General features: G+C 36.8%; 1 protein-coding gene across 6 annotated transcripts in view; it reads right to left on the bottom strand.

The window, feature by feature from the left end:
- The window catches only part of SOCS5 (suppressor of cytokine signaling 5), a 50,103-nt gene extending 24,974 nt beyond the window's left edge, over nucleotides 1-25,129 (bottom strand). Inside the window, exon 1 of one of the 6 annotated variants that reach the window (XR_006734694.1) lies at nucleotides 24,568-24,831. The gene's annotated coding sequence lies outside the window, so the exon portion shown is untranslated. Of the gene's footprint in view, nucleotides 1-23,258; nucleotides 23,384-24,208; nucleotides 24,389-24,567; nucleotides 24,839-24,905 lie in introns of those variants that run through there. The other 5 variants (XM_045549539.1, XM_045549538.1, XM_045549542.1 and 2 more) reach the window with 5 other exon arrangements.
- Between the last annotated feature and the right edge of the window lie 454 nt (nucleotides 25,130-25,583).

Genomic DNA, 25,583 nt, shown 5'->3' with positions numbered 1-25,583 from the left:
TACAAGGTCATAGGATACAGGTCAACACGCCAAAACCATATTCTTATGTACTAGCAATCAACAATTGGAAACTAAAAATTTAAAATACCATTTATAATAGCTCTGAAAAATTGAAATACTGAGATATCAAATCTAGCAAAACATGTCCAAGAGTTGTTTGCTGAAACTAATCTATAAAAGAAATCAAAGAAGATAGAAATAAGCAGAGAGCTATATCACATCCATGGATTAGAAGACTCAACATAGTAAAGACATCAATTCTTCCCATTTGATCTACAAATTTAACACAATTCTGATCAATCCCTCCCCAGAATATTTTTTGTAGATGTAGACAAACCAATTCTAAAATCAAACACAAAGGAACTAGAATAGCCACACAATTAGACAGTATAGTACTGGAGAAGGGAAAGACCACAAAAATAGAATCCAGTTGAGAAAGAGACTCTCACAAATATGTCCAACTGATTTCTGACAATGGTGCAAAGACAACTCAATAGAGAAAGGATAGTCTCTGCAAAAACATATGAGGTGTTGTAACAACTGGACACCCGTACGCCAAAATATATGAACCTAAACCTAAACTTCACACCTTATATAAAAATTAACTCAAAATGGATCATAGATCTAAATGTAAAATGCAAACCTATAAAACTTTTAGAACATAAAAAATAAAATCATTGTGACACAGTTAGCCAAAGAACTTTTAGACATAACATCAAAAGTATAATCCATAAAAGAAAAAATTATAAACTGGACTTAATCAAGTTAAAAACTTTTGTTCTATGAAAGACAGTGTCAAGAGAATGAAAAGCAAACTACAGACTGGGAGAAAACATGGCAAATGACAAATTCAATAGAAGATTTGTATCCTGAATATGTAAGAAACTCTCAAAATTCAACAGTAAGAAAACATAGAACACGCAATTTAAAAATGGGCAAAACACTTGAACAGAGCATTCACCAAAGAGAATAGATGGAAGGCAATTAAGTACATACTTAATAAGATGTCCAACATTATTAGCCATTAGGGAAGTCCACATTAAAGCCAAAATGATATAAAAACATAAAGTAAGAAGCAGTGATACCAAATGCTGGCAAAGATGCAGAGCAACTAGAACTCTCATACGCTGCTAGTGGGGATGCAAAGTAAGACAGTCATTCTTGAAAACAGTCTGGCAACTTCCTATAAAGTTAAACATACACTTACCATATGATCCAACAATCTCAACCCTTGGTAGTTACCCTGTAGAAATGAAAACTGTGTTCACATAAAAATCCATATATAAATGCTTATGACAGTTCTATTCATAATTGCTCCAAACTAGAAATAACCCATATGTCCTTCAACAGGTGAATAGACAAATAAACTGTAGTGCAGCCATAGAACAGAATACTACTGAGCACTAAAATCATACATGCAACAACCTGGATGAATTTCAAAGGCATTATGCTGAGTGAAAGAAGCCAGTCTTGAAAGATAACATACTATATGATTCCATTTATAAGACATCAGTGGTTATCAGGGCTTAGGGCAGGATAACCAAAGGGTTAGGAATGTGGTACAAAAGGATAGCAGCAGGAAGTTTTTGTGGGGAATGGAACTGTTCTATATCCCAACTGTGGTGGTGGTTACATGAACTTATGCATTAGTTAAAATTTATAGAACTATATACCAAATAACCAATTTTGCTGTATGTTAATTTTAAACATGCAAAAAGCCTTTTAAAGTACATAGTATAAATTATCTTAGAACTTTCTAATTCTTTGCAAATTAAGGTTCAAAGTAAATCTTTTGAGCGTAGCTACCTCAGTGAAAAACGAGAATAAAGAGATAGGCAGAAGGAGACTTAAAAAATTACCTACAAAGATATGACATGGGTATAAATTCTAGACTCAGAAACAACTATATCCCTCAACCAACCATAGAGGCTATTAATACCTAGTATCAGCTAAACACAAATATTTAGTATCACCACGTGAAACAGATAATCTGAGACAAAACAGAGCATAGACAAATCAAATAGAAGTCTGAATAAAGATGACACATTCATTCAATTGGTCCTTGGAACAGTAATTACAATTTTGTCCATTATTGCTATGGAATGTGCCTTGTTCTTTCTAATCTTTGTTTTTTCTAATAGCAGTTACAGATTTATACTAATTTATCCATATTCTTCTCACCTGATTCCCCTTGACATCAAAAACATGCACTTTGCAGAATACTGACTGGGATCAAATACTAAGACTGGTCATAGTTCGATCACTCTGTGAATCATCCTAAGAAGACATGAAATATTTCTTCTTTCTCCAAGAAAATAAACCCACAGCAAATCAGTACACCAAAACACACAGAGGATTATAATTCAAAGAAGACTGCTATTCATTCTCTGTAACTGCATATATTTTTGGATGGCTGCCATAAAAGTTAGTAGTAGTTCTAACAAGATGATTAAAAGCCATTTATTTAAATAAGTGACCTATTTCACTGTCCCTAACGTTTCCTAATTCTTAACACATTACATGTAAGTTTAATGTGGCAGCACAAGGTTCCTTTCAAATGACAACAGAGCTAGTATAACTTCTCGATCTTAAATCTTCTGAGGATATGAGCTACAAGTAGTAAATCCAGCTCTTTCTATTTTTGTTTATGTTTTCTATTATGCTAAAATGTAAAATGTGGTGCAATTAAAAAATTGACAATAAATATTTACCTACTAATCAACAAGTTAATTACAGAATGCTTAAAATATTTCAAGCCCTGGCTGGTATGGTGGCTCATGTCTGTAAATGCAGCACTTTGGGAGGCTGAGGTGGGAGATCACTTGAGTCTAGGAGTTTGAAACCAGCCTAGGCAACATAGCAAGACCCTATTTCTTAAAAAAAGACAGACAGAAAGAAAAAATTATCTGGACATGGTGGTATGAGCCTGTAGTCCTAGCTACTGGGAAGGCTAATACAGGAGGATCTGCTTAAGCCTCGGAGTTCGAGATTGCATGAGCTATGATCATGCCACGACACTCCAGTCTGGGTGGAAGGGCGAGACATTGACTCAAAAAAAAAAAAAAAAAATCCAAGCCCTAAGGGTCATATAAAAGAGAAGATCACAATGATACAGTCCTCAGGGACTTGGCTAAGGAGACAATACAAACCTGTGAGATAATTAGACATCTAAACACCAGAACTACAAATAATAAAGTACTACGTAGTACAATTGAAGAATACCATCTAAATAGATGTCAAAACATTTTTTTAAACAAGTCTCCCATATAAGTTTCTTCCACAGAAGAGAAAATAAATTCATCTCAAGTAGAGAGGCACTGTGATACGCTAGAATCTAGAGACCTGTCTCAGCTCTTCCATAAAAAAGCTCCTGGATAAGTCCCAACTGCTCTACAGTGTCTAGTTAGTAGACATGACACCTGACACAAAAAGGACATTTGTTCATTCACCTCTGATTTGGATTTGGCTAAGCAAGAAAGGAGGGGCAGGCAGAGGCTCCTTCCAGAAGGGGCTCTCTCAGATGTCTGCACCTCAGGACAGCAAGCTCACTGCTTAAATTCAATACTGCCTTCTCACAACCATGTGAAAGAAAGGATGCTGACACCCAGAAGGAGGAGCTGGCTGCCCTCCTTGCCTCCTCCAGAGTACAAACACTTATATCAAGGGCCTCACTGTCCTGGGCCCAGCTGCACTGGCACCTCGCAGTCCCAGGGACCCCCTATGATGCATCAGCTGTCTGGCTTAGCTTCACTCTGGTTCTACAGGTCCCTGTAAGCTCATGAGAAAAACAGGAAATTGGACCAGATCCTGTACAACATCATAACCTACAAATATAATGAATTACAAACACTAACCATAGAACAAAAATCTTACAAATTTGTCAGCTGTAAGGAAAAACAGCTTATTAAACTTGCTATCTGGGTTTTATTTCTTTGTTTATGAAGAAATATCAAGCTGTTTTAGAAATGCCATATTAGAAAAGCAAACACTACTGAATTCCTTAAAAGAAAGATTCTTACCTTAGTCTGAAAATATTAAAATGGCTAGATCTCACAGTAAAACATTATCTATGCAAAAACTCACCATAGTTCTTTACTAAATTGAGTTAAATTTTTACCACTCAGAACAACAATGTTCTTGTAAATCAAGTAATGTTAGTACCTCTAAGAGCAGTAGAGTTCTCACCAATGTCTGCAGGGATCAAGAAAAGATCAAGTGTACCTTTAAGTTCCAAACCTCAAATGTAGAAGTAGATAAAAACAATCTTAACAATTACTGAATCGTAACGATGTGCTAGGCATTATGCTAATCACTTTACATGGATTACTTTATTTAGTTCTCACAACAATCCTACGAGGTACTAGTTATTACTATTTTGATGATGAAAACATTGAGGCTCAGGGGGTTAAATAACTTGCCTACAGCTACAGAGCCATTTACAAAGCCTAAAAATAAGATAGTAAAGAATGAACCACTGTCTTTAGCCTTCAAGACACAGACTCTGATCAGTGAACCCAATCACTCCCATCCTTTTGGCAGATACAGCCCTATAATGAAGACATGGGCTGTCAGACTATCACGACTTGATATATTCTCCAATATAAATTTTAAAATTTGCTTTGTTTTCTATATTAACCTTCATTAAGTTTGCTTGGAATGAAATCAGTTCACCTGACAAAACTGAGTTTCTGGATCTGCAATGGCTGAGGAATAGACTCTAGACATTTAAGGTCATTTATGAGGTCCTGTATGAATGGTGCCTCCCTGGAGGACACGTCTAGTTCTTTGTTCATTAACCACAACATTCCTTTGTCTCTTGAATGTTAACTTTCTGCTCTAGCTTTCTAACATGTTTTATATACAGCAAAATATGTGAAGCTGAGTCACTATAGTGAGTTCCTGAAGAGCCCCAGGTCTATATCCTTAGAAGCCAGGGCTACAGACAGCAAATGTGGTATTTTGTTAAGAAAACCAAAGACTATGAATTTCATTCTTTCTTTAACATTAGTACATCCACACCTGCAAAGAAATGGGCAGTAACAGTGACAGAGAAAGCAAGACCGAAACTTCTTAAAACCGCTTTGGAAAAAAGAGAAAAGGAAAGAAAGTAATATTAAATCTATTCAAGCTCATACAGAAGTGCTTGATAGAAACAATTTTAAACTATGAAACCTGGGAGACTGACTTAGTTTGGAAAAAGTTTAGGATATATATTATACATACAGTATTCTTATACTATTACATATAGTGTAAGAAAAAATGTCCCTTTCATTAAATCTATAAAGTTCAATAAAGCTCAAGCTAAATTATCTGCAAAAATGGAAAAAAGGCATTATCAAGATAAGAAAAGCTACAATTCGCTTAAATCCTTCTTCCCTCATCGCCCCCCAAATCATTAATTTTATCAGAATTTTAAAAATTTAAGTACATTGTTCTTTGGATTATTATGAATACAATACACATTTATTGCAGAAATTGTGAAAAATATTAAATAGTACGAGATGACTGAAAAATTATCCATAATCTAACTACTCAAAGTTGGCATATTTTATTTTATATTCTTTTAAATAAATGTTTCCTTTTTAAGAAACTCAAAAGTATCATCCCACTTTTTCCATTCACTATATTGTAAACATTTTCTTATATGTTGAAACATCCTAAAGCTCATGATTTTTTATTTCTTGCCAGTTATTTTTACTATAATCAGTACACTAAACAAAATTATAAAGAGCATGATTTGTAATGGATTTATGGTATTTGGGTACACGACCGGCTACTGCATAATTTAATCATTTAGAGGCTTCTAATGTTTTAACATTATAAATACCACTGTAATGATGAATAAGTAACACATATTTGTGTGCATTGCTTATTTTCTTATGATAAATTCCTTAGAATGAAATTCTGGGGCAAAGAGAATATTGTCAAATTGCCACTTAGGATGTTGTACCAATGTATGTTCCTACCAGCATCAGATATTTGCCAATAACACTTGATTCTTTTTAATGGGCAAGAACTATTGGAGCATGCAATTAATGACACAATAATTCTGACCTCTTAGGCTTTTTCAGTAATCTTATTTCTTAAGCTTAGAGAAAAATCTTTTAGCAAGTAATATCTATTATAGTAAATAAGTATTTGTCTATGGTTGAACAATTTTTCTTCTGTTGCTTTTATTTAACAAATTTACCTCTGTTAATTAAGCTTAAATGCTTCAAATTAAAAACAGCATGAAGTATATAATGCTATTTTTAAAATAAAATTATCTTTCTATATATATTTGCAATAAAAGATGTATGAAATGATGTTCAGATAACTGGTAAACTGGGTTTTGGGATATTGAGTTATTTTTCCTCTTTTTTAAAAATTTCTTCTCTGTAACAGTATCGCTTGAAAATTAAAACATAAGCTGGCATTCATTTTTAAAATAAAGCTTTACTCTAAAAAGCATGATACACCAAAAACTATAGAGAGTTTTTAAAAAGAAAAATTTAAATAAACATCTACGCTTTCACTTTTAGTTATGATGGAGCAATTGGTACTGGGCTAGGCCTCCTGATGTAAACAACCATAAAACTCGGCAATATATATGAAATATTATTTTCAGATGTTATACAACAGGCAGTATAGGATTGTGATTCCTGAGAAAAGAGAAACAAAGACTCAAGAAATGCCTTAGCTTTCTGCTTATGCCACTGGGAGGGGAAGCCCCCACAAAAGCACAAAAATCCCACTGAGAAAATAGATTTTGAAGTTTTGGGCTGCTGAGGTCACTGGAATTTAAGGGGCAAAGTACTAGAAGGGAACTGTGGAAAGAAAGTTTCAGAGATCTGTAGAGAGATCTCCTGATTCTTTGCCTGGAGACTAAGCTGCATATGCACAAGCCATACTCTATGACGTCAGCCAAAGAATTACATCTAGGGAAAAAAACAACTACAGAGTGTGGGCTCAACAACTACCTGAGCTTGCAAAGGTCTGGGAGACATTAAAATTCCTAGCAACCACAGGGAAGACACCTCATTGAACACCTCATGTATTCAATAGAGACTCCAGAAAAGTTATGCCTCTGTATTAGGGGTAAGCTAATCCTAAAATTAATAAAATTGCTTAAAACCAAACATAAAAAGAGAAATCTTCAGAGAGAAAAAAAGACATATTACAATTCTTACCATTGTAAGAATTACCACTGACTTCTCATTAGAAACAATCTAAGCTAGAACATAATGAAATTATAACTTTAAAGTACTAAAAGAAAAAAAAGCTGTTAACTTAAAATTCTATATCCAGCATAAATATCCTCCAAAAATGAAGGCAGAAGACTATGACTTCTAGTCATGAGCTAGTAACAAGGTTCAGAACTGTCTTTCTGCTATAAACAAGTAGAAAACTAGATGAAATATCAAACAATAGTTTTAAGACATTAGATGCTAAGCAGTTATGAAAATATGATGCCTTAAAGAGATACTTGGGAAGAAAAAAAATTTCAAGACACATGGCTAAAATTTTTTTACAAATTTGATAAATACATCAACAGATCCATGAAGCTCAATGAACCTACAAAAAACCACACCAAGGGGCTTTATCATAATAAAGTTGCTGACAACCAGTGATACAGAAAAAATCTTCAAAGCAGCCAAAGGAAAAAAAAAATTACAAACAGGGAAACAAGTACAAGAATTACCACAGAATTCTTGTCAGAAACTATGCAAACAAGATAGAGAACAACATTTTTAAGGTACCAAATGTGGGGGGGGGGGGGGCGGAATGGGACCCTGAAAACCTAGAATTCTATACCTACAATGATAACTTTCAAAATTGAAAACAACATAAGAGAGGAATTTTGTACTAGGAGAAATGCAAGAGGAAGTTTTTCAAGCAAAAGAAATTTGATGCTAGATATAAACTTGGATCTATACAAAGAAATGATGATCTTAAGAAACGGTTAAAATGAGAGTAAATATTAAATATATTTTTCTCATTTTTAATTGCTCTGAAACATAACTACTGACAAAGCAAAAAGAATACATAAATCAAAATGAATGACAACAAAAGCATAAACGATGGAAAGGACGAATTGGAAGTATACTATATTAGAATTATGATTCTTGTATTACACATTAAAAGGTATAATATTTAAAGGCAGATCATGATTAATTGTTAGGATCACCATAAAAAAAAGTGTAAAGAGATGTAAGTTATAAAGCAACAGGAAAGATAAAATGAAATCATAAAAAGCAATCCATCTAAAAGGAGAGAGAAAAATCAAGGAAAAAAGAACAAACAAATAGAAAACAACAGTAAGATGGCACATTTTAATCCAGCTATATCAACAATTACATTAAGTATAAATGGTCTAAACTACTGGTTGGCATGAGCATGGCTGTGTTCCAATAAAGCTTTATTTACATAAACAGATGGGCTGCCAAGCATAGTTTGCAAACTCCTGGTCTAACACATCAATTAAAACAAAGATTGTCAGACTAGATAAAAAAACAAGACCCAACTACATGTTCTCTACAAGAAACTCACTTTAAATATCATAATATAAATAGCTTAAGAGTAAAAGGATAGGAAAATATATGCCATGCAAATATTAATCAAAACAAATGTTTGCTTCAGACAGAGACTTCAGAACAAGGGAAATTACCAAGGATAAAAAGGAACATTTTATAATGACAGGGGGGAAATTTCAGTAAGGCTTAATAATCCTAAACATGCATGCACTTAACAGTGCTGTTAACCATGCTTGAAACATGAAACAAAATCTGATAGAACTGAAAGAAGAAACAGGTAAATCCACAATTGTAGTTGGAAACTTCAACCCTCCTCTCTCAATAGTTGATAGAACCAGCAGACAGAAAATTAATAAAGATGTAAGACCAACCTAACTTAATTGACATTTATAGAACACTTTACCCAACAACAGAAAAATATACATTCTTTTCAATTACACACTGAACAGTCACCAGGATATACATGTTAGGCCATAAAAACAATCAAAAAGTTTATATGAATTGAAATTATTAAGTGTATATATGTTCTCTGACCACAATGGCATTAAATGAAAACAGTAATAAAGGATACCTGGAAAATAGCAAATATTTGCAAAATACTTAGAACCATTTGTTCAAACAACCAATAGGTCAAAGAAGAAATTACAAGAAAAATTTAAAAATATTTTAAATGGAATGATAATGAAAACACAATATATCATTATCTGTGGAATACAGCTAGACAAGGCTTATAAGAAAACCTATAGCTTTAAATGCTGATAATTGTTTCTAAAAAGCAGTTTTAAAATCAACAATCTAAGCTTTCACCTTAAAAAGCTACGGACAAAAGAGCAAATCGAACTCAGTGTAAAAATGTAAGGAGAAAGGAAGGAATTATGAAAGAGCTCAAAACATGAAATAGGAAAACTGATAAATCATAGAGAAAAAACAACAAAACCAAAAGTTGTCTTTTTTTTTTTTTTTTTTAAGAGATGAGGCCTCACTCTTTTGCCCAGTGGCATGATCATAGCTCACTACAGCCTCAAACTCCTGGACTCACAGAATCCTCCTGCTTTAGCCTTCCCAGCAGTAGCTGGGGCTACAGACATAAGCCACCACACCCAGATATCTTTCTTTTTTTTTTTTTTTAGAGATGGAATCTCACTATATTGCCCAGGCTGGTCTCAAACTCCTGGCCTCAAGTGATCCCGCCACCTCAGCCTCCTAAATTGCTGGGATTACAGGCATAAGCAACCACTCTCAGCTCAAAAAGTTAGTTCTCTGAAATGATTAATAAAATTGATACCCACACTGAAGTTAGAATAAATCAAGGGAGAAAAAGGAGAAAATGCATCCAATATCAAGAATGAGCAAGGGAACAGATCCTACTGACTTAAAAGGACAAAATATTGCTTCATAAATTTTATAATTTATTTACATGCTGATAAATTCAACAAGTTAGATGAAATGGACAAATTCCACAAAAGACAAATTAGCAAATAGACACAAAAGAAATAGAAAATCTGAATCATCTTATATCTATTCTTTTTTATTTTTATTTATTTTTTACAAGGGTAACGGGTCCCAAGAGAGGGGCCTGGGCGAGGTTCACGGGTCCCGAGAGAGGGGCCTGAGAAGTTGCCTATTCTTTTTTAAATTGAATCCTTAATGAAGAACTTTTCCACAAGGAAAACACCAGGCCCAGATGGCTTCATTAATAAATTCCTTCAAACATGTAAAGAAGAACATCAATTTTACCCAAACTCTTCCATAAAAGAAAAGAAGAGAGAACACTTCCTAATTTGTTTTATTAAATACTTAAGGAAATCAGACATTTCATATTTAATAACCTAATATAAAGCCAGCATAACTCTGATACCAAAACAAAACAATTCATTATTTAAAAAAAAAAACTACAGACCAACATCTCTCACTGAATCTAGCAAAAACAAAACAAAACAAAAAGGATAACACATCTCACCAAGTGGCATTTATCTCAAGAATGCAAGGTTGGTTTAACATCACATATATATCAAGCAATGTAATTTACCATCTCAACAAAATAAAGGAGAAATACCATATAACCATCTCAATGGATGCAGAAAAATTTTTCTTGAAAGTTAAATATCCACTTGTGAAAAAAACCCTAAGCAAACTAGAAATAGAAGAGAATTTCTTCAATCTGATAAAGGAATCTATGAAAAACCTATAGCTAACATCGTATTCAGTGGTGAAAGACTGAACTTTTCCTTTGCTAAAATCAAGGACAAAGGAAGTCTGTTCTCACCACTGCTATTCAATATTCTTGTGGAGATCATGAACAATGCAACAAGCATGGAAAAAAAGAGGCATTCCAACTCTTTTCTTTTTTTCTTTTTCTTTTTCGAGACAGAGTCTTGTTCTGTCACCCAGCCTGGAGTTGCAGTGGTGTGATTATAGCCTTGAACTCTGGGGCTCAAGCGATCCTCCTGCCTTAGCCTCCTGATAACTGGCACTACAGGCTCATGCCACCACACCTGGTTAATTTTTTTATTTTTCATAAAGACAGGGTCTTGCCATTGCCCAGGCTGGTCTCCAACTCCTGGTCTTAAGTGATCCTCCTGCCTCAGCCTTCCAAAGTGCTGGGATTACAGGCATGAACCACCAGGCCTGGCCAGCATTCCAATTCTTAAAAAAAAAAAAAAAAGTAATCTTTGTTCACAGACCACATGATCATGTATGTAGAAAGTCCTTTGGTAGCAAAACTACCAAAACCAAAACAAACCTACTAGAGCTAATAAGTAAACTTTGTAAGGCTGCAGGATACAAAATAAATGTACAAAAATTAACCATATTTCCATATACTAGAAAGATGTCATTGAAAAACAAAAAATTTAAAATACCATGTACACTAGCCTAAAAATACTTAGGTATAAAATTTAATAAACTATGTAGAAAACCTTTGCACTGAAATGTACAAAATACTGCTCAAGAAATTAAAGATCTAAATAGAGATACACCATGTTCGTGGCTTGAAAAATTCCATTGTTAAGATGTCAGTTCTTTCCAATTCATAGATTCAACGCAACCATAGTCAAAATTCCAAAAGGCTTTTTTGGTAGATGTTGATAAGCTGATTATAAAATTTACATGAAAATCAACATTGCCTAGAAAAGTCTAAACAATGTTCAAAAAGAACCAAATTGGAGGACTCATATTACTTCATTTCAAGACTTATTAAAGGTATGGTAATCAAGACTGTGATGTTGGCATAGAGATAGATGAACAGATGAATAGAATAGAGTCTAAAAACAGACCCACACTTATTCAGTCAACCAATCTTTGATCAAAGTGCCAAAGCAATTAATAGAGAAAGGAAAGTAAATTATGCTGGAACAAGTGAGGCTGGGGGAACCCAACCTCAACCAAGACCTTACCCCAATACTCAAAAATTAATCTGAGATAGTTCATAGACCTAAACATAAAAGCTACCACTATAAAGCATTTGGAAGAAGACATAGAAGAATATCTTCACAACTGTGGGGTGACAAAGATTCTAGACAGAACCCAGAAAACACTAACAAAAAAGGAAATATTGATAAAATAGACTTCAGTAAATTCAAAACTTTTGCTCATTGAAAGATGCCATCAAGACAATGAACAGGCAAGCCACAGGCTGGGAAAAAAATCTGTTAATATATATACATAACAAAGAACTTGTATCCAACATATATACAAATCTTAAAACTTAACAGCAAAATGACAAACATTTGGCAATTGGCTGTCCTGAACAAACATTTCACAAAGGAAGATATGCAAATGCCTATAAGCACACAATAAAGTGCTCAATATAGGCAACAGAAAATGCAAATTCAAACCACAATGAGATACCCTAGTAGGATGACTAAACCAAATATTGATAATGATATAGAGCAAACAGAACTCTTATAGATTGCTTTGGTGGGAGTGTAAAATCATCTTGGAAATTGTTCTAGAAGTTTCTCATAATGTTAAATATATACCTATCCTATAAGTGAGCAATTCCACTTCTAGGTATTAACCCAAGAGACAAGAAAACGTGTCACAAAAAGACTTGTACAAGAAGTATATAGTACTCACAGCAGCTTTATTCATAACAGTTGAAAACTGGAAACAACCCTTTCCACAACAATAATATCTATATGATGGAATACTAGTCTGCAACTAAAAGGAACAAACAACTATAACACATAATGTAGATAAACCTCAAAAACATCATGCTGATCAAAAGAAGCCAGATGCACAAGATACATACTGCATGATTCCATTTATATTACATTCTAGACCAAAGTTAATCTGATAATGAAAGAAATCACAACAGTGGTTGCAGGTATGGCAAGGGAGAGATAGCAAAGATTGAATAGGAAAGGGGCACAGGGGATCTTTCTGGGTTGATGGACATCATGGATTACAAGGATGTATTAATTGTCAAGAATTATGGAACCGTACACTTAATATCTGTTTATTTCACTATATGTAAATTATACCTCCACTTTAAAAAAAGAAAAAAGAAAAACCACCAAAAAATAAAATTCTCTCTTCTTACTCTCTGCCCACTCTCTAGAACAGTATTTCCCAAAGTCTGGTCCATGGACAATATATATCACCTCGGCCCTATTCCTAACTTACCAAACCGTAATTTGGGAGTGAGGGTGGAAGGATGGAAATCTGTATTTTAAACAAGAACCCCATATAATTCCCATGTTCAGCAAAGCTTCAGAATCACTATTATAGAGGAAAATAACAAGAAAACAAGAAGATGATACAAAGGACCTAGTATATAAATTAAGCAATCAGTGTTATAATAATCATAAACTGTAACAGTTGTTACTGAAGTGCTAAATTGCTATTTAAATTATGTTACAATACTCTTCTGTTCACCTTCAATTTTCTACCTGCATGTTTTGAGAAGTTCCAATTCTAAACTTTAGTCTTCAATCATCCAACTACCCTTAATTTTTCAACAATCCCAACTCAAAATGTGCATTGTAGATATGGAATCCTGTTCACCAGTTCTTTCACTTTTTCTTCCTTAATGTTCTATTTCTTGGTACAGTTTTTCCCACTTCTTAATAGCGTTATTCCTACTTTTCACTGCACAGCCTTGTCTTTCTACCTCCTTTAAAACGGAACCCAAAACTCATCTTTTCCACTAAGTACTAAACCACCTAACTCAAGATTCTTTCCAAATTTCCTTCAGCACTTGAAGATCTTGCTCCTAATAGATGTATTTATTTTAGTGAAATTGGACATCTCATCTTAATGACTCACCAACTCCATCCCCTAGCTTAAAGAGTAGAACCTTTGGAGGAGAACTGAAAAGATTACAGCCTCTTCATGGTTTTTTCAAGCTGTTTTAACTTTTCCCTTAAGTTCTAAAGGGCTGGAGAGGTAGGAGGGAAAGAGGCAAAGAGCTAACTGCTTAGGGATGCTCTGGACTAGATTTTAAAGGAGAAAAAAGACTTCAGGCTTCAGCTGTTCAGACCAGCTCACCAACCCAACCAAGCAATCGGGGATTCTAAAAAATAATTCCAGATGAGGAATAAGAAGTGTGTTTGTCTAAGAATTCCTTGTGTTGTACTGAATGACTAGATAGCATGCGGAAAGCAAGAAGGACAATCCCAATTGGTATAATGTTTCAAACACACTAAGATATTTCTGGGTTTCTGGCAACAAGATTTTTGTATATTCTTTGTAAGGCTAGGTTGTAGTGTTTCAGGTGGTGGTAGGCAACAGGTAAATATTAAAAACTGTCTACACTCTTGAACTAAGTACCAGTAATGGTAGTTACTTCCTGCTCTAAATGCATTATCATTTAGAAATTATGGGTATTACTCATTTAATTTCATGATTTTCAGCTATAAACTATATGCCTTCCAAATCGTATCTACAAAGCTGACCACACTCCTGATCCAGGCCCCTATTTCCAACTGATACCTTGGTGTCATTACTTATTTAAAAATCATAATTACTTGTCTGAAATCAAACTCAGTATTCCCTCTCTACCGAACTTGCACATACTATTCTATTGCCAAGCCCCAAACCTTGGACTCATCCTCAATTTCTCTACATCACTTCTAAACACTAAGTTTGGAGGATTTAAACTTTTAAATATCTCTGAAATCAGTGCTCTTGTTTTCCACCCCACTACAAATTCCTTAACTCAGACAATCAATATAATCTCTTTCCTGAACTAGGACAGACCCTTAAATAGCATCTCTGACTATGATCTTCCCACTCCAGGCCAGAGAGAACTTCCTCCCATTCACTCACCCTGCCATATGTGTTACAGACGTACAATTTGGTTCAACTAAGGATTTTTCAAATTTATGATGATACAAAAGTGATACATATTCACTAGAAATTGTACTTTGAGTACACATTTGGTTTTTCATTTTCAATATAGTATTCAATAAATTACATAACATATTCAACACTTTATTATAAAACAGGCTTTGTGTTTGATGATTTTGCCCAACTGTAAGCAAATGTAAGTGTTCTGAGCATGTTTAAGGTAGGTTAGGCTAAGTTATGATGTTTGGTAGGTTAGGTGTATTAAATGCATTTCTGACTTGATATTTTCAACTTACAATGGGTTTATCAGGACATAACCCCATTTTAAGTCAAGAAGCAAGGAACATCCGTATTTGCTCAATAATTATTAGGTGAATAAATGTCTCCTATCTTTTTTTCCTCCAGACTGCTCTCTTTATTGCTGCTATGATCAATTTTCTTTTTCTTTCTTTCTTTCTTTTTTTTTTTTTTTTTTGAGACAAGGTCTCACTCTGCCACCCAGGCTGGAGTGCAGTGGTGCAATCATAGCTCATTGTAGCTTCTTACTTCTGGGCTCAACCAATCCTGTATCTCAGCCTCCCAAATAGCTGGGACTACAGGAGCATGCCACCATGCCTGGCTAATTTATTTTTTGTAAAAACAGGGTCTTGCTACATTGTGTAGATTGGTCTTGAACTCCTGGTCTCAAATGATCTTCCTGCCTTGGCATCTCAAAGTGCTGGGATTACAGACATGAGCTACCAAGCCCAGCCTTATGATCAGTTTTCTAAAACACAAAACTGTGTCACTTCCCCACCTATGAAACTAAATAAAAATCCAAACTCCTAGTATGGCACACATATAAAACCCTTCACAATTTGTTTCCGTCTGCCTTGGTCCTAGTGTGATTTCTTAATTTTCTTTGACACCCATTTAGAAAGATCAAACATCACTCTTCTCCTTAAATACTCTATGCCCTTTCATTTCTAATAATCTACAATAAATAGTAACTCAGTCCAGCTTATTTTATTTTTATGAGTACCCTTATACTATTTAAAGCCATTAGCTAAACCTGTACAGAAATAATGAGTGAAGAAACAATCAGACAATACAGCCAACTCTCAATTAGCTTATTTTCATAGCCTTATTAACATGGTCAGTGTAAACTAAATGGAAAAGTGAAAAAACCGTTTCAACAACCTGCTGTGCTTCTTCCTTACAGTAAATTAATGTTAAAATTCTTCAGTTACAGATTTATTACCTACCTTTTGACTGACAGGCACAAAGAGAACTATTAATAAAATGCAATTTCCTTCACATTTATTCTTTTCTTCTCTTTTACCTTTAACACCTCCCTTCCCCACTTCTCTTCTACCTTCTTTGCTCCTCTTGCCACCTAAGTTTTCACTGCACCCTCTTCGTCCACCCTTCACAAAAACATCAGTAGTCTTCTAATACTCTCATTTGTAGAGCATTTAAAGTTTACAAAGCATTTTCACATATACTTACTCATTTGGTCCTTTACAACCTCATGTTTGGGGATTCCAAAATTAAATGCTGCCGTTAGTATTTGATTCTTATATTTTATATCAATTTTGAGGAAAACTGCAGTTCAGTACAGTTCAGTAATTCATCTAGTATACTGCTATTCCCTTTGCCTAGAACTCTGAAACCCTCTTCACCTGCTCATGTCTCAAGACATATTCTAAGTCTTCCTCTACTCCCAGAGCAAGAAGAATGTTACGATGCTTGTTTCAGTGCTATCCTGATGTTTTTCACATAACTATTTTATACCATTTAGAACAATCCAGGTCTCTGGATTCTTGCTCTCATGACTTTTCTACTGAACAATATTTTCCTTGTTAACTAATGTTACCTTTATTAATAACCACTAACGATTCAGCATTTTACAAAGTCAAGAGGAGGAATGTCTTATGGGTAGCTAGAGGTGACTTAGCAATCTTCTTGAAAGATAAAACTATACACCAAAATATTCCTAGCCTTCCTTAAAAAATCAAGAATTTAAGAAATGTCTCTAAATCCTCTCCAAGTATCAAAGTAGACCACAGCAAGGAGTAAAAGAGCACTTCATAAGCCCTAAATCAAACTATCTCAAGTTTTAAGTGATGTCACCTAATATCTTGGGATGTTCAGGATTAGCAATAAAAAGACTAGAGCCTTAGTCCCAACTCCACCACATTTTAGCTGACTTGGGAAAGTCACTAAACCTTCCTGAGTCAAACTTCTGCTTCCATAAAATTGGATACTACCACCTACCTTTCTGAATTAAGAGAATTAAATGAAAGAATGGCTGTAGATCACTTAGCCTGGAACATAATAAACAGTCATAATATGATAACCCCTTTATTATTTTTATGTAACATCATTTTTGTTTTCAGAACCATACCCAACAATGCTCAATATATTCTTGGATTTCTGGACCAGCAGCAACTAAAATAGATGCCTTCAAGGAAGTCATCTACAGACTTCTGGATCCCCTTCCTGGGTCACAACTCAGGTCCTATAAATACAATTTGGAATACCTTCTCCTAAATGCATTATCTTGTTCTGTGCCACATGAAAACTCATCAAAGGATATTCCTGTAGCTTCTCCTTGTTGGCTTGGCTTTTAACTACCTGGAACAGCACATGGAGGCAGCTGCAAATCTGGCAACTTTCACTGCCAGTCTGACTTTTAAATCATTTATAAAAATGTTAAATAAAACTGGTCCTAGTACTGATCATACGAAGGGTAAGGCAGTTAGACTGCTGTTCTCATGTAAATAGCCAAAGTCAAAAACTAAACAAATAATTAGATAAACCAGCTCCCCTTTGGCCACATGAGTATTTTAGCACTTAGGAAAGTACGTGGACTTCTTACAGATTATACTTAATGTTTAGTGAGTTTATCCTTTAGCTACAGAATATTTTTCAGAAGTTTTCCTATCTGGTAACATATAGAAAAAAAAAAATCAAACTGAGTTTCTCCTATACTCTCACTCAACAATCAACATAGAAAATATCTGTGACCTCAAAATGTATGGGGATTTTTCCCCACCAGAAAGCATGCTATCAGTTCTGCAGTGGATACCAGCAGGATACTGTCTAATTCAAGCCAATTCTGACACCATCAACCTGGAGTGAGATCACACAGGTTGAGAATTCAGTCCCACAAGACTGAGCCCCACTTCTGATGCCAAACCCAAACTCCAGGTTATTTTACCTGTGCTTCTGACCAACTGGCTATAAACCAAGTTCCCACAACCCCATCCTTGGGTTTAATATGCTAGAGCAGCTCACAGAGCTCAGGGAAACACTTTTAAAACACATAAAGGTGTTTAAAAGGTAACTTAAAAGTATTTTTTAAAGTACTTACAAGTGTTTACATACACTTTTACCAGTTTATTACAAAGGATATTTTAAAGGATATGAATAAAACAGCCAGATAAAGAGATACGTAGAGTGAGGCCTGGAAGGGTCCAGAGCACAGGAGCTTCTGTCCCCATGGAATGTGCTACTCTCCCAGCATGTGGATGTGTTTTGGTTCATCTTCGTGGAAGCCTCCACATATTTGGTTATCCTCAAGCTCCCAGAACCTCGTCCCTTTCGGGTTTTTATAGAAGTTTTGCTACGTAGACATGACTGATTAAACTACTGGTCATCAACTTAACCTTTAGCCCATCTCTTCCTCTAAGGTTGGGGATGGGACTGCAAGTTCTAACCACCCCCGCCACCCCCACCAGCACAAGGCTGGTTCCCCTGCAGACCAACCCCCCACCCCCCAATCTAGTGGTTATCCAGGGACTTTCCAAAAATTGCCTTATTAACTATGTTCAGGTGTGTCTGAAAGGGCTTGCTGTAAATAACAAGACTATCACGCACCTTCATCTCTGTGAAGCTGTTCTTGAGCACCTTTTGTCCCAAGGACAAAAGGCCAAACACTTTAACAAAAGATATCCTTATTGCTCTAGTCACTTAGGAAATAACAAGGCTTACAGATATGTGAGCCAGGAACCATGAACCAAAACCAAAATATATACAGTACATCATAATATTACATCCTGAAACAAAGGCATGCCAATCTGTGGGATTCAGGACTTACACTAGTACTAAACTACTAAAAATCCTAGTTTTCCTTAACACTTTTCTCTATCCAACCTCCAATTCTTATCCCAATTCCCCTCCCTCCAACTACCTACCATATATACAGGTCTAAAGTTCAGTGTCCATATCATTTCCATTTCATCATTCTATTTCCCACTGTTCCATTTTCCATATATTATTTAAATGAACCTCTATCTTTTTAAATCACTTGAAATACAGTATATCAATAGTTGATTATCACCTCTAACTCAAGAATCCTGCTCAAAATAGGAAGACTGGACATTGTTCCTCTTTATGGTAGTCTTCAAATAAAATAAGGAAGTCATAATTTTAAGACAATCCCAGAGCAGGTAAGTCCATTTCAAATATAATTTTTAAAAAATTATCTTCATCGCTGCTTCTTATTAGCTTTGATAAAAGATTACTATATGATAATTCATCAAAGTAAACATAAATTTAATTTTGGTGTTACACAGCACATAAGAACCTGTGAAAACATATTATTGCTATATTGTGTTTCATAATACAGTATGGTCACTCTAAAATCATTCGTTAGAATTTTTCACCTATGTGTAAAGTTAAGGCAGGCAACTAATTTTCAGTTTACTCAGATGCAAATATCCCCAACATTAACTTGAGTCAACAATCCCACCCAATTACCTTTTCAAGATTATTTCTGCTCTAACCAGATTCAAAAACCCTTCTCCCCACCCCTCCAAAAGTAGGATAGTTGGCTAACTCAGATGAAGAATTACATTAAGTTAGACAAGGCAAATAATTCATATTTTCCCTCTTTCATTCTCTAACAACTATATTGAAACTAAGAAAGTAATCTGCATGGTCTACATCTACTCCATCCATGTACCTGTTAACTAAAATAAAATCTTAAGCCCACTCCCCCCACCAGCTGACTGAATGGACACCCCCACCCCCCGCCAAGAGATATCCTAAAACTAAGTTGCCTGCTGGGAGGAGGGAGGTCAGACAAGCCACATCATGCCCCCCTTCCTTCTTGGAGATATCCTTTGTAACACATTAACAAGCCTAAGGGTATGCAAGACAAGCCTGTAGGTCCTCAATTTACACAAGTATGTGTCCAGTGGCTTGTCTCTAATTAACGGATCTCCTTATCTTAAAATATTTCAAGCCTTTACACAAAGCTTCATGTCTTTAACCAATTACAGGCCAAAGAATCTTTGAACCCACCTAATAACCTGTAAGCCCCTCCCCCTTTGACATGGCCCACCTTTTCGGGCCAAACCAACATATGCCTTCCATGTACTGATTTATGACTTTACCCGTAACCCCTGTCTCCCTGAAATATATAAAACCAAACTGTAGCCCAACCACAGCAAGTCCACTTGCTCAAGGCTTCTTGGGCATGGCTCTGGGTCATGGTCCTCAAATTTGGCTCACAATAAATCTCTTGAAAAATTATTTTACACAGTTTGGCTTCTTTTCCGTCTACATACCCATGAATTTTCAATGTCCATAAACAATGCCATAATTATTTTTAATATATAAAGAAAACTTTAACTTAATGAAAAAATGAGCAATGGTTGGTTATATTTTAATATGACATGGTATTTCTAATGCTTTCTAAAACTAATGAAATAATTTATTTACATAATTAAATTATGTAATAAATCTGAAGAAAGGATCTGCATCTCTAGGTTCTACAAAATTCCTAAAAGCATGTCATGAATCCAATAAATTGTGATAATTTCTTATGATAATAATCAAAAGAAGATTAGGAGTTAATCACTTTTTAAACACTAAAATTCTGTATATCAGTGAAAGAAAAATACAACCCTGGAAATTTGTGATGGCTAGATGTAACTCTGTTAGCCCTGCTAGCACCACTTTGGACTAAAGACTTAACCAATGTATTTATCATCTGAAGTACCAATGACAGCATGGCTGCCTAAGATCTAAAACAATACCAAGACTACTATTGGCATAATGAACAGGCTTTTGAGCTATAACTTGTTTCTGATGTTAATCCTTAACCTGTAAAATGGACTTATTTCAAAAAAACTATAAAAATAAGGGCAATTAAAAGATATTATGTGAATACATTTTAAAACTAATTTAATGTTAAAAAAAAGACTCATAAAAAAAGTAAGCTCTTGCCTGACAGATGAGAAATTACATGTTGTAACAGGAGGGAAAGATGTTACGAGAAGGAAAGACCACAAAGATGCTTGAGAATCAAAGTTAAGAGGACTATAAACAGAACAAGAGCTACTATAAAAGCAATAGAAGAACCAGAGAAGGCAGAACCATAGAAATATCACCAAGAGAAATCCACCATTCTTTAGGTGAGACATCATTAACAAGGGCTCTGAGATAGCTAATGACTCAAACTGTCACAATCAAAAATCTTTGCTAAAGCACATGGTCATGACACTAGTTGGACCTGGGTTAGCACAAATTAAAAAGAACCCTATGTTATAAAATTGGAGTTACAGAAATTTTATCACTACAACCTAATGGCTTAATGAATGAAGTCATCAAAACATTCACTTAATAGAAAACAAGATTCAATGAGTTCCCACGGTTCCATTGGCAGAAAAGAATTGTAATCTATAAGACATATTACAAATTCCTGACTTCCTCACCTAAGCTTACCCAGTAGGCCTACAGAACTCATCGTATTTTCACTAGAATACTTGCAAACCAAATGTTAACATTTCGGTTCTAGAATAATAAAACTGCAACAAGAATCTCCCAATGACATTCAGAAAAATGAAACATTCACTCTAATTTGATATGCAAACCTAATTAAAGGTCCAATGTACGCAGAAGGAAAATACAAAACATGAGAGCATCATTTGTACTGTGTTCTTTAAGGCAGACTATTATTTGATCATGCATTTATCTAGGAATTTTTTATAGCCTGAAAGTGACTGCGTTAACAGCATGGAAACAAATGGGCATACAAGTGCCTACTTATACCTAATGAACCATAAAGAATAATGTCTAATATTTGTTGTGCCCTTACTATATCCTAGGCATAGTTAATCCTTACCACTATGCTATGAGGTAGATACTTTTAATACATTTACTTTACAAATGAGTAAACACAGGTACACAGTAGTTAAATCACTTGCCTGAGACCATGTTAAGCGGCTGAGATACAAATCCTGTCTTTCTCTACTATAATTATTATAGAAATTATGTTTTCATTACTACCATGTAATTCTACCACTGCTCTTTCTAAAGGTACTAAACCCATTTTAACATAACAAAACCCCCACAATAACTGAAAATAATAATTTTCATATAATTTACTTTGAAAATATAAGAGCCTCTTGAATTCTGAAAATCTTTAAAACAATTAATTTTTAGCATAAAAATTATAGAATCCTAGCCTACTCTAAGACATTCATCTCATATTTTAATCTAGATGACAGTTCATCTCTTTCGAATGACAGGGAACTATCAGCCCTTCCACTAGCAATGCAGCAGATTGTTTTAAACTTTTAAATAAAAGCTCACCCAGCTTCACATCATTTCATGTATGAAGTAGTCAACTCAAACTTCTCCATTCTTAGAAAGGAACAGTATCACAAATAATCCAAAAACCATTTATAGTTGGCACTAGAATGTTTTAGAAATAAACAATGTGAATGTGATAAAGCAGAAAAAACTCTAGACTGGAGTCCAGAGACCTGCCCACCAATCCTGGCTCCACCACCAACTAGCAATGTAGTCCCTTTAACTCCTCTAGGCCTTGGTTTCCTAATCTACAAAATAATCATCTCCACAGTCTACTCTTCCAGCTCTAAAAGAAATGTGACTCATACACATACATCTTTTTTCCAAGCTTCCCATTCTCATTCTTAGTTAATACCATTACTTCACAGCCAGTAAGTGTTATTTTTCCTTAGTTCTACAAAAGGAGAAAACAACCCAATTTAAACAAAGGTGAGAGGGGAAAGCTTTCCCAGCCACCCACTTGCCATAGAACATTAGCAAGGTGAATAAAGTAGAAGCCATTATAATGTTAAAAGGTGTTAGGTTTCAATATTTTAGGCTACTGTTTTGCATGCCAGTACATTCTCCCTAAGGACAAATAATAGTAAAATTCAAGGACAATGGGGAGAAAAAATATATAATTATCCATTAGTTGTTCAAACTAAGAAGGTACCAACTGAAAATATTAACCTTCTGCAGAAATGTTTTCTATGATAAAGTGCAAAATACAACCTACGAATTTTTCTAAGATATGTCTGAGTGCTCCCCTAATGAAACAACTTTCATTTTGTAAATTTTCAGTACTCTGCAAATGTAAAAAATCAACAACATATATATGATTAAGAAAATATTTAAAAGATTAAAGATCTAGCCGTGCAATTCTTAGCTTACTCTATTCAGTGAAATGAAGAACCTCCACAGTGGTTCTGTGGACTCTGGATTGCCACTGCGTTTTCTATGTTCCCGACCTAAATGCAAGATTATTAAAATTAAACATCTGACACTAAGATTACCAATTGTTAGAAAACTCAACCTGATTTTAGTATTGCTTTCTAGAACTGCTAGCTTACCATCTCCTTCCCAACGCAAATTTAAAGTTAAAATATTTTAAACCTTCTCTAAAATTTGTAGGTCAATTTTGCATGATCTTGTAAAGAAACAGGGAAGCATGTGAATTACTAACCTTCTGGAATAAAAGTCAGTGGTAAATAATAGTACAGCCTGGTCTAAATGTTAAATTCAGAAGAAGTAAGCCACCGCTATAGGTGAAGAGGTTGCTACAAGAATTTTAAGGTGCAGTTACGAGAATTCTCTGCAAAACTAAGTGATAAAATACCATCAAGCATATGCATACATTTTTAAGTAAAGGATAACTAACAAAATCCAGCAGCCAGGAACCTTTTGGTTGGAATGCCAAAAGAAAATGTCAAAACCTCCTGTGACCCCAATCTCCCAAGCCTTTCAAAGTTCAGAACCAAACCAAGACGTACTTACACTGCTTTTTAGCTTCCTTCTTTAAATACAACTCCCTCTCCACAAAGTCACTCTGCTTCAGCCTCAGACCCCAGCACCAAAGAGTATCTGGACCCAAGCAGTTGCAAAGGGGTCTTCCTTCTCCCGCCTCCGCATCCCTTACCATCTCGAGTTAAACCTCCCGAGGTGCTCCTTTCACTTCCCCCATCCACGCTCCCCAGTTCCCTCTCTCATCCCCCAGTGGGCCTTTACTCTTCGACCTTGAGGACCCCAGATGCGGCCCTTGGAACCCCAAGTGACTTGGCCGGTGCCCCGTTCCCTGCAGCCTACTAACTGGTTCAGTCTCCGGTGGCCTCCCCCCGACTCACCATGACCTGGATCACGAATGCCCTCCTACTATCCCGGGACGACTCTCTTCCCCTTAGGTACCTCACGTTCCTCCAGCCAGAAATGCAATCCCACAGAAAAGCATCGAGAGCCTACTAGGCGAAGCTCCCACTACGTGCAGCGCGGTCTGCACCGGGCTCGGGGCCCGGGCTCTCCGTTTTCTTCCCGGCCGGCCCATCCCGGCCCGAGGGCCGGCGCTGCCTCAGCCGGGGTGCGGGGGCGACAGCCGGGGGCGGACTGCGCCCAGCGCCGGCACCGGGACACGGAGAGGCGGCCGCTAACGGCGGCGCGGGGGACAGGGAGCAGGCGGCGGGCCGGGCGCGACTGCGGGGACACTCACCGGTCCAGGCGCGCAGGGCGGCCTCATGCAGGGCACCTGCGGCCAGGCAAGACGGGCCCGGACGGCGCACTCACCGACAGGGCTAGTCCGCCCGTCCTCCGGTGTGTCCCGTCCCCTCCGACTGCTCAGCGAGCGCAGCCGCTCTTCCTCCGGACGGAGCCCGGGGACCCCAGCTCCGCCGGATGCCCCGCTAGGCCCCCACCCCCTTCCCCGGCCACCTCCCCCTCTTCACACTCTTCCCCTCCCCCCTCCCCCCAACCCCCACCGGAATGGAAAATACCTCCCCGGGCGGGGGACTGGGAGCGGGCGGGGGCACGCCTCTCTGAAGAGCAGCCTACCGTGACCAATAGCAGGCGGGACTTTGGAGGGGCGGGATTCCTAGCGGCCAATCCGGAGGCGTGTAGGTGAAGGCCGAAGGAGGGAGGTAGCGAGCGAGAGGAGGGCGGCCCGGGAGTCAGGGAGGTCGGGCCGCCTGGGTGCGCGCTGTGCGCGGCTGCCATTTTGGAGTCGGGCAGCTGCGACGGCGGCCGGGTCCAGCCTGGGGAAAGGGAGGAGCCAGTCAGGTGGGAGAGAGGTGGTCACGTGTGTCTGAGGGGCGGGGTAAAGCGGGCTGGGGCCCGAGGGGAGGGGGCGGCGGCGGCGAGTCACGGTGGCTAGGGGAATCACGTGGTCGGAGAAGGGCCAGCGGTGGGTTTGGGGTTGGAAGGTCAGCGTGAGGTGGGAGAAGGGAGAAAGCTTTGTCCCTGGTTTCAACTCTGTTAGGGAGAAGGGGAGGAAAATTCTGAATGGAGGGCGTGAGCGCCGGGTAGGAAAATGTGAATGAGTCTCCCTGGCGCCCTTCAGCATAGAGCCACCCAGTTACCAAGTTCCAAGATCCACGGGAACCCGAGAACCTCGTCCCCACTCCCAGATGCCGCAAAAACGGCTCACAATTCTGAGGGAGGGTGTTCTGTCTCCCACGTTTGGCCTGCGCTTTATATGGAAGGGCCCCCGCCTAGAAATGACTGAAAGGGTAG

This window comes from Lemur catta, chromosome 4 (assembly GCF_020740605.2).
Source record: "Lemur catta isolate mLemCat1 chromosome 4, mLemCat1.pri, whole genome shotgun sequence".
In the NCBI taxonomy this organism is placed as follows: Eukaryota; Metazoa; Chordata; class Mammalia; order Primates; family Lemuridae; genus Lemur; species Lemur catta.
The sequence above is the reverse complement of the archived record's forward strand: the minus strand, read 5'-3'. Positions and strand labels throughout refer to the sequence as shown.